Source organism: Oryzias latipes, chromosome 12 (genome assembly GCF_053564925.1).
Source record: "Oryzias latipes strain Hd-rR chromosome 12, Olatipes_Hd-rR_3.1".
In the NCBI taxonomy this organism is placed as follows: Eukaryota; Metazoa; Chordata; class Actinopteri; order Beloniformes; family Adrianichthyidae; genus Oryzias; species Oryzias latipes.
Window position 1 is genome coordinate 8,726,115 of NC_136248.1, and position 13,161 is coordinate 8,739,275.

Here is a 13,161-nt window from a genome sequence, read left to right on the forward strand (position 1 = left end):
GATAAAACATTAACTTGGACAGTTGGTCAGATGAGAACACCAGAAAAGATCAGACAGCAAGCTAATCTCATCATCTCTCTGTTAAGAGGACAATTATTTATCAAAACAACATAAAACAAAGGACAAACATTAGAAAATAAAGGTGAAAAGCTGAATAATGTCATAAAAGTGATTTAGCATGTTTGAGCAGGCTTCCAAAAAACACGACAACCTGTGGCATCAGAAGTTAGCTTACAAAGCTGCACACAGTCCTGCTCCACCCTTGTCATCCCGTCAGCTGGAGCAGGAACATTCATTATTCACAGACTCATTGCATAAATAATGCAATTGTCATGGTCTGAGGTTCTTTTGTATTGGTTTTGCTTTCTGTCTTGTTCTGTCATGGTTAAGTTCTGTTTCCTGTTTTATTTTGAAAGGTTTCCTGTCTTGTCTTGTGTCGTGAGTTTTACTTCCTTTGGTCCCCATCTGCCCTGATTGTGTTCACCTGTGTCTTGTCTGCCCTGTCTGTATATAAGTTCTGTCTCTGCCTTCCTCCTGTGCTGGTCCATTAACTTCTGGTCGTGTGTTTAATGTCTTCTTGTGCCTTCGTCTGTTCATGCCATGTTTCATGCCACGCCACAGTGAGTTTTTGTTTGTCATCCTGCTCTGCAGCGCTTTTTTGTTCTAATTAAACCCCTTGCCCTTGACCCCGTTTGCCTCCCGTCTCTGCGCCTGGGTCCTACCGGCTCTCGAGCCACCCCACACATGACAGAATGGACCAGCCATATTTCTTGGACCCAGCAGAGCGGGACATGCAGCTTTTGGAGGCCTACTGCCTCGAAGCAGAGAGGACCAGGTCCTATTGGGACTTTGACATGCTCCGGTTTTTCACTCCTGCTATGGAAGGGAGCCGTCTTGACTGGAGAGGGAGCCGTCTTGCCCTGAGGGGGGGTCGTCGCCGTCGTCCCCGCCGTCCCCCACAGCCATGTTCAGTGGTGGTCCCGGACGCACCACAGCCACGTTCAGTGGTGGTCCCGGACGCACCACAGCCACGCTCAGTGGTGGTCCCGGACGCACCACAGCCACGTTCAGTGGTGGTCCTGGACGCACCCCGACCCTTCCCTGCTCCCAGGGGGGTGCCGCCTGCACCCCGACCCGTTCCAGCTTCCAGGGGGGTGCCGCCTGCGCCCCGACCCGTTCCAGCTTCCAGGGGGGTTCCGCCTGCGCCCCGACCCGTTCCAGCTCCCAGGGGGGTGCCGCCTGAACCCCAACCGGTCCCTGCTTCCACTGGCTGGCCTGTCCCGCCAGAGCCTGACTGCTGGCCTGTCCCGCCAGAGCCTGACTGCTGGCCCGTCCCGCCAGAGCCTGACTGCTGGCCCGTCCCGCCAGAGCCTGACTGCTGGCCCGACCCGCCAGAGCCTGACTGCTGGCCCGACCCGCCAGAGCCTGACTGCTGGCCCGACCCGCCAGAGCCTGACTGCTGGCCCGACCCGCCAGAGCCTGACTGCTGGCCCGACCCGCCAGAGCCTGACTGCTGGCCCGACCCGCCAGAGCCTGACTGCTGGCCCGACCCGCCAGAGCCTGACTGCTGGCCCGACCCGCCAGAGCCTGACTGCTGGCCCGACCCGCCAGAGCCTGACTGCTGGCCCGACCCGCCAGAGCCTGACTGCTGGCCCGACCCGCCAGAGCCTGACTGCTGGCCCGACCCGCCAGAGCCTGACTGCTGGCCCGACCCGCCAGAGCCTGACTGCTGGCCCGACCCGCCAGAGCCTGACTGCTGGCCCGACCCGCCAGAGCCTGACTGCTGGCCCGACCCGCCAGAGCCTGACTGCTGGCCCGACCACCCCATGCCGGACTCCATGCCGGACTCCATGCCTGACTCCATGCCTGACTCCATGCCTGACTCCAAGCCTGACTCCAAGCCTGACTCCAAGCCTGACTCCAAGCCTGACTCCAAGCCTGACTCCAAGCCTGACTCCAAGCCTGACTCCAAGCCTGACTCCAAGCCTGACTCCAAGCCTGACTCCAAGCCTGACTCCAAGCCTGACTCCAAGCCTGACTCCAAGCCTGACTCCAAGCCTGACTCCAAGCCTGACTCCAAGCCTGACTCCAAGCCTGACTCCAAGCCTGACTCCAAGCCTGACTCCAAGCCTGACTCCAAGCCTGACTCCAAGCCTGACTCCAAGCCTGACTCCAAGCCTGACTCCAAGCCTGACTCCAAGCCTGACTCCAAGCCTGACTCCAAGCCTGACTCCAAGCCTGACTCCAAGCCTGACTCCAAGCCTGACTCCAAGCCTGACTCCAAGCCTGACTCCAAGCCTGACTCCAAGCCTGACTCCAAGCCTGACTCCAAGCCTGACTCCAAGCCTGACTCCAAGCCTGACTCCACGCCTGACTCCACGCCTGACTCCACGCCTGACTCCACGCCTGACTCCACGCCTGACTCCACGCCTGACTCCACGCCTGACTCCACGCCTGACTCCACGCCTGACTCCACGCCTGACTCCACGCCTGACTCCACGCCTGACTCCACGCCTGACTCCACGCCTGACTCCACGCCTGACTCCACGCCTGACTCCACGCCTGACTCCACGCCTGACTCCACGCCTGATCTGCCTCGGAACCCCGGCCGTCCTCCGGACCTGCCTCGCCGGACGGCGCGGAACCCCGGCCGTCCTCCGGACCTGCCTCGCCGGACGGCGCGGAACCCCGGCCGTCCTCCGGACCTGCCTCGCCGGACGGCGCGGACCCCCGGCCGTCCTCCGGACCTGCCTCGCCGGACGGCGCGGACCCCCGGCCGTCCTCCGGACCTGCCTCGCCGGACGGCGCGGACCCCCGGCCGTCCTCGTGACTCCTTGGACTCTTATGCCCGTCGAGGTTTGACCTCCGGGGCCCCCCCCTCAGTTGACTTTGGGAACCTCGGAGCGGTTCCTTGAGGGGGGGGTACTGTCATGGTCTGAGGTTCTTTTGTATTGGTTTTGCTTTCTGTCTTGTTCTGTCATGGTTAAGTTCTGTTTCCTGTTTTATTTTGAAAGGTTTCCTGTCTTGTCTTGTGTCGTGAGTTTTACTTCCTTTGGTCCCCATCTGCCCTGATTGTGTTCACCTGTGTCTTGTCTGCCCTGTCTGTATATAAGTTCTGTCTCTGCCTTCCTCCTGTGCTGGTCCATTAACTTCTGGTCGTGTGTTTAATGTCTTCTTGTGCCTTCGTCTGTTCATGCCATGTTTCATGCCACGCCACAGTGAGTTTTTGTTTGTCATCCTGCTCTGCAGCGCTTTTTTGTTCTAATTAAACCCCTTGCCCTTGACCCCGTTTGCCTCCCGTCTCTGCGCCTGGGTCCTACCGGCTCTCGAGCCACCCCACACATGACAGCAATGTGGTAGGCCATTCCCAACACTTCAAATGCAGGAGGTTCAAGAAAAGCAAATACAGACTACCAGTCAAGTAATAATTAAGAACTAAACTTTAAGTCAAAAAGTGGTACCTTTAAAAAATATCAATATATATAAAATAAAGAATAAGAAGTTGGTATGATTTATAAAAAACTTTAACTTTATATTTAATATATTTAAAACTTGACTTGTTGCAGATTATATTTCTGTTGCTAGGGTCTCTGATGTTAATCAGACTCACAGGACAAGCAACGGCATGTACAGTTGAAAGGTTTATGTAAGAAATTAGTCAGGTTGAAGACCTTCTCTGGTGAAAATTGTGTTTTTGTTGTTTTTGACGTGTTCTTGCAGCATTTTTCTGATGATGGAGGACAAATAAAAGAAATTACCTGAAAATTCAATTTTTGAGAGTGTCTTCATTCAAATCATTGTGAATCAGGAGGGAAAAAAAGATGTTTGAAAAATAGTTTATATGTGATGTAGATAATATGCTGAGTGGGCCATGAGCTCCCTGCTCTGCTCCAATTTGATGCATCACAAAGACAAATTAACCCATGTATACATCTTTGTTTTCCTTGTCTGAGTTGGTATCTGTCTCAAAACTGTACAGGTGGAAAGCTTCAATATTACTCTGCATTTTTGTTGCAGTGGAAATGTTGGTTTGGGGTGTGTGGGGCTGTAGGCTATCAGGCGAGCACATAAACAGAAGCTCAGCATTGGGGGAGGAAGGGGGATTGGGGTTGCCTCTCACCAATGGTCCCACCCACAACTCAGAGGTGACTTTCAAATGAACTACTGCCGCTCTACCGAAATTATGTCCTAGAAAACGACAGTTTAAAAAGAATTGGGCTAAAAATGGCAGTCAAAATAATAGTCAGAAGACCACCAGATATGCTTTTACAATAGGTCAAAGGTGATTGGAGTGGATCTTTAGATAGATAGAGAAACAGACAGGCAGGCGGATAGACAGATAGATCTTTATTGTCATTGTCCCACTGACGCTCATAATAATCTCAGCTGATTTCCATTGAAAAAAGACCTATGTTTGCTTTTGTTCATTGGCACATACTTGCTTGACCCAATCATGGAATTTTCAGTGTGTTTTTGAAAAATCACTTTTCATTATGTTATGTCCATTTTTACAAAGTTTTCATCTTCCTTTACATTTTTGTTTTTGTAAATGTCAATAATGTGTTCTTGATTAAAGTATTTTTTTGTCACACACCATTTTCCAACTTCCAATAAATTCTAAAAGGTATATTATTTCAGTGTTGTTTTACATTATTAACATGTTTCTCTTCATTCCTATTGTTGATTTGGGTACTGTGTGCCCGGAAAGAAATGATACATCCTAAATTCTGTATTTATCAGAATCAGAATCAGAAATACTTTATTGATCCCATACGTGGGAAATTTGTTTGTCACCATAGCAACTGACAGGAGAGGGAAAAAAAGACTAAGAATAATATATATAAAAAAAACAAGAACAAAGAAAATGTAGCATAAATGCAAACAGCAAGGTAGTATAATTTGAAAAGCTATTTACACAACAGTGTAGGTAAAAAGATGTGCAAAAGAAATGTGCAAAATAGAAAAAACGAAATAAACAGATAATAAAAATGTGTAAAGGTTATCTTTTGCATTGTGAGTTGTTGCACAGGGTAATTGCATTGGGTATGAAGGATTTCTGGTACCGGGCAGTTTTGGAGCGGAGCTGTCTGAGCCTCTTGGAGAAGGAGCTCAGCTGTTTGTCCAGAACAGGTTGGAGAGGATGCTCTGGGTTGTCCATGATTGAAAGGAGTCTGTTCAGTGACCTCCTCTCCATCACTGCTTCAAAGGTTTCCTGTTTGCAGCCAATGACAGAACCCGCTTTCCTGATCAGCTTGTTCAGTCTGTTGGCGTCACTGACTGCAATACTGCTTCCCCAGCAGACCACGGAGGAGAACAAGGTGCTGGCTACCACTGACTGGTAGATGATCCCCAGCATCTTGCTGCAAACATTGAAAGACCTCAGCTTCCTTAGGAAGTAGAGTCTGCGGCAGGCCTTCTTGTACACAGCAGTGCTGTGGCTCCTCCAGCTCAGTCTGCTGTCGATAGTCACACCCAGGTATTTGTACTCCACCACCACTTCCACATCTTTGCCCAGGATGCAGAGGGGTCGTAAGACTGTCCCTTTCCTCCGGAAGTCGATCACCATCTCCCTGGTCTTGTCCACATTGAGCAGCAGGTGATTCTCTCCAGCCCACTCCACAAATCCGTCCACCAGCTTCCTGTACTCTTCCTTCCGTCCGCCGCTTATACACCCCACAACCACAGAGTCATCAGAGAATTTCTGTAGGTGACATGACTCTGAGTTGTGCTAAAAATCGGAGGTATACAAGGTGAACAGAAATGGAGAGAGCACAGTGCCCTGTGGGACTCCCACACCACTCAGCACCACGTCCGACAGGACGCCACCCAGTTGGACAAACTGTGGCCTGTCTGTCAGGTAATCAGTGATCCAGGAGACGGTGGACGCACCAGCACCCATCAGCCGCAGCTTATCACCCAGTAAAGAAGGCCGGATGGTGTTAAAGGCACTGGAGAAGTCAAAGAAGGTGATTCTCACCATGCCTCCACCACCATCCAGGTGTGAGTGAGCTCGCTGCAGCAGATGGATGACAGCATCATCCATTCCCAGATGCGGCCGGTAGGCAAACTGCAGGGGGTCCAGAGAAGAGCTCACCAACGGTCTCACTTGAGCCAACACCAGCCTCTTCAGCACCTTCATCACGTGAGAAGTGAGGGCACCTGGATGGAAATTCCTGGGGTGAGATGAAGAAGTCTTCTTGGGTACAGGGGCCAGGCAGGAGGTCTTCCAGAGGAGGGGCACATTTATTTGATTTAAAAAAAAACTGCTCCCATCTATGTATGTGATGGTTAAAAACTCTGTTCCCCCATGATACTTTTTACTTTAGCTGTAAATTTGGTAAGAAAAACACCTCACTCATAGCTCCACGTAAAAATAATGCATATTTCTGCTGGTTCAAGCAGGTAATCTAAATGAGTTTATTAGAGGATGACTCAGAACTAAATTGAACTCCTTCTCCGTAAATGCTGCAAACAGCATTGGTCCAATTCTTCCACTTGCAAATGAGCCAGGCCCTCCGCTGGCTTTCTTGCCTCCTACTATTTCTTATAATGCGATATATCGGTGGGCGGATTTCAGTTCTTTGGGTCTTTAGTGTTGGGGGTTTTATTCTTTAATGTGCCCATTTCTAAATATATCTGGTTTCCTAAAGGAAAGAAAAAAATACTTTTACTTCCTCCCTTTCTTTGCACTTCCAACCTGCAGTACCTATACCCATTCATGAGATGAATGAGAATATTTCATTTTATAGGACGAAAAATAAAAACATAGTCAGAATGGGCACATTGCATGCAGCCGTGCTTGTTACAGTTTCAACTGTGCTCTTCTGCCGAGGGCAAACGAAAGGGAGGTGGATCAGGTCTTTTGTTTTCATTAGCTAGAAAAACGTTCCAAAGACCTTGGGAAATTCTGTTAAGCAGTTGTCCTTCAGTGATTTCTTTGTATTTCAAGCAGCTGTATTCTCGAGCTAAGTTTTGTCTATTTAGTTTTTGTCCGGTTTCTGCTAATAATTTTCCTTAGAAATATAAATTAGTATTTGTCAGAGACTTTTATATTACTCATACCATATTTATGCAAAAAAAAAGATTCCTTATTGACAAGCATTTAACGTGTTTCAGTTATATTCCCTCCTCAACTGTTTTCTAAAACATTTATATTATTTAGAGTTTTATTTGCTTCCTTTCCACTTCCTATTACAAAAAAAAATGTAACAACTAGGAGGGAGGACATGCAGGGATTTTTGTGTTGCATTTCTTCCAAAAGCAAAGAATATGAAAACAAAAGCCATTAAAAGTCACTTACAAGTGAGCTGATAATATTTTTAAAAGGGTGAACAGATTGTCTGGTCCAAACAAGACGTCAGACAAAATATTACACCTTTGAGTCATTGGTGGGATTGTTTCTGTGAAGCAACTCCGCCCGCCCCTTCCCATCATCCATCGGTTGACATGCTCTTCAGATCTATGTTTAGATGTCAGACGGACAACTCTTTATGTTTAGCAGGCACACAACATGAGATGTCACACAATTCAGGCCACATCTGTAGAGAATCCTGTCTGGACACATTAAGCAATCACATGAGAGTCCTGGACAACCTGTCCAAGCTCAGAACAGCATACACAATTAAAATGAACCAAAGTTTGGTGTTTAAACATCAGGCCCGTTGTATTCCTAGGTTAACAACAATCCCAGTAAGCAACTAATAATTCATTTGAACTGCAAATTTAATAAAAATATCTAAAAGTATTTGTGCTCTCCCCAGATTATTTTTTCTATAGTTATTTTTGATATGCCATTACTGTACTTGCCAAAAAAAAGAAAGTAAACTGATCCATATTGTAAAAGTAAAACAATACGGATCACATATATTTTTTAACCTTATATATATATATATATATATATATATATATATATATATATATATATATATATATATATATATAAATGTTAAGCTAAGGCATTTGTCTTGGTACATTTTTATAATCAAATCATAAAACATTTATAAAGCACAAATAAGAAGTTTGATCAGTTAAATAAAGATGAAGTTATTCATGTGTGAAAAGATGTGACTGACTTTGTCCTTCTCACCAGTCCCACTTTCTATGGGACAACGAGGCATGTCAACAGTTTTGTGCATAATTACTGTGGAGATGGATGTTCTGTCTGCACCCAGCTGCTCTTTCCATTTCTCTTTCTGATAAATGGGGAGATGAGACAGCACCCTGTCATCTGCTGTGTTGTTACCAGCAGCAATGGAGAATCTCCAGCTCAAATCTCCCTCTGTTTGAGATGACAGAAGGAGGTGCATGGATAGATGAAAGGCAGCTGTTATGCGCTATGCTGCTGTGGAATATGGGGCAAGAAAGTTCTCAGCACTGGTTTTGCTGCTTTAAAACTCTGTAATCACAGTGAAAATAACTTGCATTCGTGTTTTATCCAATGTAAGCCATCCTACAATTATTCACCACATTTTTTTAAAGTTCGTTATCAGATGAATCGTATCCAGTAACTGTTTTAACACAGTTTTTAAATTACAATCTTTAAAATATTTTGTAAAGTTCCGTCTTCATATAACATAATTTTATTCCTAACAGCATATTATGTTTTTGCCGTAATGTTTTGCAAGCTATATTTTTTTTTCTGAAATATTTAATAAGTCAGTTTTAAAAGCACATCTGTAGAGAAGGAAAAATGTGTTTTGAGGCCAAATAAGCCAATGCTTTAAAAAGCTTTAACTGTTACTTTACATGGCTTTATGTCTATTTGGATGAATTTAAGGAATCTGAACTAAAAGAAATCTTTTGATCTATTTTAAAAGCGTTCCCAGTGGTATGTTCTCTTAAAAACTGTCATTCTCTAGGACATAGTTCCTGCAGAAGTTCTTTAGAAATTTGCCATATAATTTGGGCGGGACAACCCCCCCCCCTCTGCTGTTGAGATTCTGGAGCAGGGACCTTGTGGCCTGCCCAGTATATTTCCTGTCACAAATAAGCTCTTTTTCACATGGCATGTTTTTGTCTGCTGCTGATTCACAACAATTTCAATAGGAAATACTCAGAAGTGCACATTTCAGCTTGTTTTTCTGTATATATGTCCTTCACCATGAGAGAAATGCCACAAGAACATGTTAAAAGCACCAAAAACAGAATTTTCATGGGACTTTAAATTCCAAGAGTTATAGAGATTCAGTCAGACTATGGAGCCATCTGTTTGTCATTTTCTAATCTTTGAGATCATTCTATTTAGTCACTACAGTAAAGTGAGCCAGCCAGTGATTGTTGATTCTGTGAAATGGCTTGAAATGTAAGAGTGGTGATGAGGTTAGTGTAGATTTTGGTAAATATTAGAACTACTAGTCTAAGAGATCCTTTCCAAAAAGAATGGTCTAAAAAAACAAAGTTTTTGTATAAGATGTCTAAAGTTGACAGACTAGCGACTTGTCCAGGAAATCCCTTGCCTTCGCCCACAAGTAATAAGCTCTGGGATAGACAGCCCCGTGACCCCGAAAGGGACAAAACGGGTTTAGCAGATGAATGAATGAATGTCTGCAAGTTTTACAGTGTTTTTTCCTTTTCTGTCAGTACCCTCTTCTCTAGTTTAAAAATACTACAACTAAGTGTTCTTCTGCTATGTGCACGACGGGCATGTGATGCTTGTTTAATAACAAGATAAAAGTGGGTTTTTCAATACACTTTTGGCATATGGTGTTCACATTGGACTTCCACTACCAGATACAAGCACATGCACAATTGGAAAAGACTTGGTGCGAAATGTTAAAGCGGTGCAAATCTCATGAAACTTGCTGCAGGCTTTGTCTTTCACAGCTCTATTCTTAAATATGAAATACCTAGTGTCCTTAATTCAGTCCGGGCACAGACCGCAATTATTAATTTCTCCTCCATGATCATTTTCTAAACGTTTGGCACTTCCGTAAATAAAAAAGGATGCCATCACACATCACTACCAAATCCCAGACACGGATTGGTCAAAGTTTGACCTGGTTTAACTTTCAAAGGTTGTTCAACGGCAATGTGTTTTGTACGTAGAGCCCGAACACTGACTCAAAAACTTGCGGAGAGATGCTTGAATGCAAGTTTTGATGACACTGCAACACTCGCAATTATGCGCGTTTGCAAAGGCTTTTCATTAAAAGTGGTTTCTCGAATGCAGGTTGCTGAGGACAGTGTGAACATAGATTTAAATCTCTCCAACCAAAAACCTATGCTATGTACAAATTCTCTAACTACAAAAAACGATAAAGTGCGGGAGTATTGCCCTGGATTTAGAAAAGGAATTCGGTCACCTTGCTCACTCCTTTTTTTGTTCCAAACCACAAAGATAATGTTACCGATTCCAGAAAAAATAAAGATCTAACTAATATAAGCATTTTACAAAGACTGATTGCTGATAAAAACGTGTATTAAAAAAAACAATTAAAATACATTTTTTCACAAAAATTGTTTAGCGCAATGCATTGTGGTCTATATTCCCCAATCTAGTGAGCATTAATGCACACTGTTTTTTTGCAGAGACTTCTGGAAGATTTCTTTCTTTCTATCTTGGGCACTCGATTTTGGAATTGTAGATTCGGACAGCACTAAAAAATGATGAACGCACTATATAGTGCACTATATCATGAGTAGTGAAGGAATTTGAACACAACCATAGTCAGCAAAATCATGTGTCAATGACAGCATGGCAACAACAGGGATGTCAGGACCAACTATGATGGCTTTTTGAAGATTTACTGTATGTAATGCATTTCTGCTTTTTCCCAGTTTTAAGTTTGTTACAAAGCACAAATAAATTATTGTTAAATTATTATCTTTTGAAATACAGACACTTAGAAAAAGTCACAAGAAATGCAGAAGCCAAAACAGAAAGACCTGTGACCACAACCACAGATTGAATTCATTTTACAATACAGGAAAGGGGGGACCACGGTCAAATAAGTGAAGGGCCCCTTCCATAATTTTTCCTTTCTGTGAACTCCCTTTGAATCGGTAGATTATGCTTCTACCTCCTCGCTCCCCTTTTGATAGACGTTTGTTCTATGAACCTTTAACTGAGCAAAACAACAACAACAAAGCGAGGTGTTACAGTCTTGAAAATGTTTTGCTTACTGTATTCTTTTCAGTAAGTTTTGCTCCCCATACCTCTGACTGTCCCCCTGCGGCATCTCAGACGCATGGTGAAGGTTTTTTGTTGTGGAAATCAGAGCGTGAAAAGGTGGGACGGAGGGTTACTGCAATATTTGTGTTTCATTGCTGCTTTGTGTTTTTGTTGCTTTGAGATGCTACTTTCCCTCAGCTCATTTTCCATCCCGTTTCACGCAGATTTAAGAAATCTCAACCACCTCTTTTTCACCTCTTTTTATTTATTTCGCTCTTTTTTTTTGCTTTACTTCTCAGGAAACAAACTTATGTTTCAAGTCCCAGAGGACACAGAGATAAAATCCCTTCTTGGTCGGGGGATTGTGTGAAGATAGCGTAACTGTCTTTTCTCACAGTCGCAGCTCCAGGCTTTGTGAGACAACCTCTGCAAGTTGCTCTTCTCTACTCTTCCCCTTTCCATCCTGCCTCCCTAAGCGGACTTATCCACACTTTATTTTTGTAAAATTGGAAATGTTCTTAACAGGATGTAACAATTTATGAAGCGGCAGTAGGCTAGGTGTGTTGGGCAGGTACAAAGACCCAAAACAGAGGAGTCGTTTTCATTGTTTTTCCTCATCAGCAAGTATCCATGTGAGCTTTAGCTTCCACATAGTAGAAAGATAAAAACTTGTATTTGTTTTTATTTATTTTTTTACAAATGTTGTGACAATTTAAATTAGATAATTTAGTAACAACAGAAAATACAAGATTTACGAGACTGAATCCAAGAAAACATTTTGGAAACATACTTATTGTCAGGATATTCTTGACACATGCAGGCTTTAATTTAGGATTATTTCCCGAAGTTTAGGCATGATTTTGTTAACCAATCTTAGCACACATGCAGTCGGGATAAAAAGTTTGAGCACCCCAGGTAAAACGTTAAATTATTGTGCATAAAGAAGCCAAGAAAATATGGAAAAATGTTCAAAAGGCATCAGATTAAAGATGAGACATTCTTGTAATATGTCAATAGAAAATCTTTGGCTTTATTTCCATAATTTACCTTTTCAAAAGAACAAAACAAAATAATGGTGTGTGCAAAAGTTTGGGCACCATGCAGAGTTAGTACCTTATACTGCTCCCCTTGGCAAGTATCACAGCCTGCAAATGCTTTTTTAGGCAGCCAAGAGTCTCTCAAATTTTGTATGAGGTATCTTCATTGATTCTTCTTAACAAAAGTCTTCCAGTTCTTTGAGACTACTGTGATGTCTGTTTCGCACTACTCTTTTCAGGTCTATTAAAATTTTCCAATGATGTTGAGGTCAGGTGATTGGGAATGCCATGATAAACTTTCAGATTATGGCTCTTAATGTAAGGCAGTATGGATTTTTTTTGCCGTGTGAAGGATCATTACCCCTTTGAAGAAGCCATCCTCTCTTCAATTTTAGCTTTTCATAGATGGCATCAAAATTTGCAGAAATTTTGTTTAATTCATTCTTCCTACTTGTAAAATGTTTCCTACGTTGCTGGCTTCAATACAAGCCCATAGCACGATTGATCCACTCCCATGCTAAACAGCTGGACAGAGGTTCTTTTAAAAAAATAATTAAACTCTGTGCCCTTTCTTCTCCAAACGTACCTGCACTCATTTCGGCCAAAATGCATCAGGCTTGCTTATTTGTTCATTTGCAAACCACAGTCGGTGAATTTTGTGGTGAGGACGGAGAAGAGACTCTTAAACGAAGACCATATGTGTACAAGTATTTCTTTACAGTAGAACAGTGTAGCATAACTTCAGAGCCTGCCAGGTCTTTCTTTGAGGGATGGTACATTCAAACTTGGGTTTTCACTTGCTTTTCCCCCAATCTTGCAAGGTGCTCTGTCTGAGAATCTTCTTGGTCTTCCAGATCCTGCTTTAACTTCTACTGTTCCTGTTGAATGCGATTTCTGAATTACCCTCTGAAAAGATGATATTGGCATCTGAAAACGCTTAGTTATCTTCTTACAGCTTTCACCTGCTTAGCGAGTATCAACTTTTTAAAGTTTCATTGTTCTAGACAACTGCTT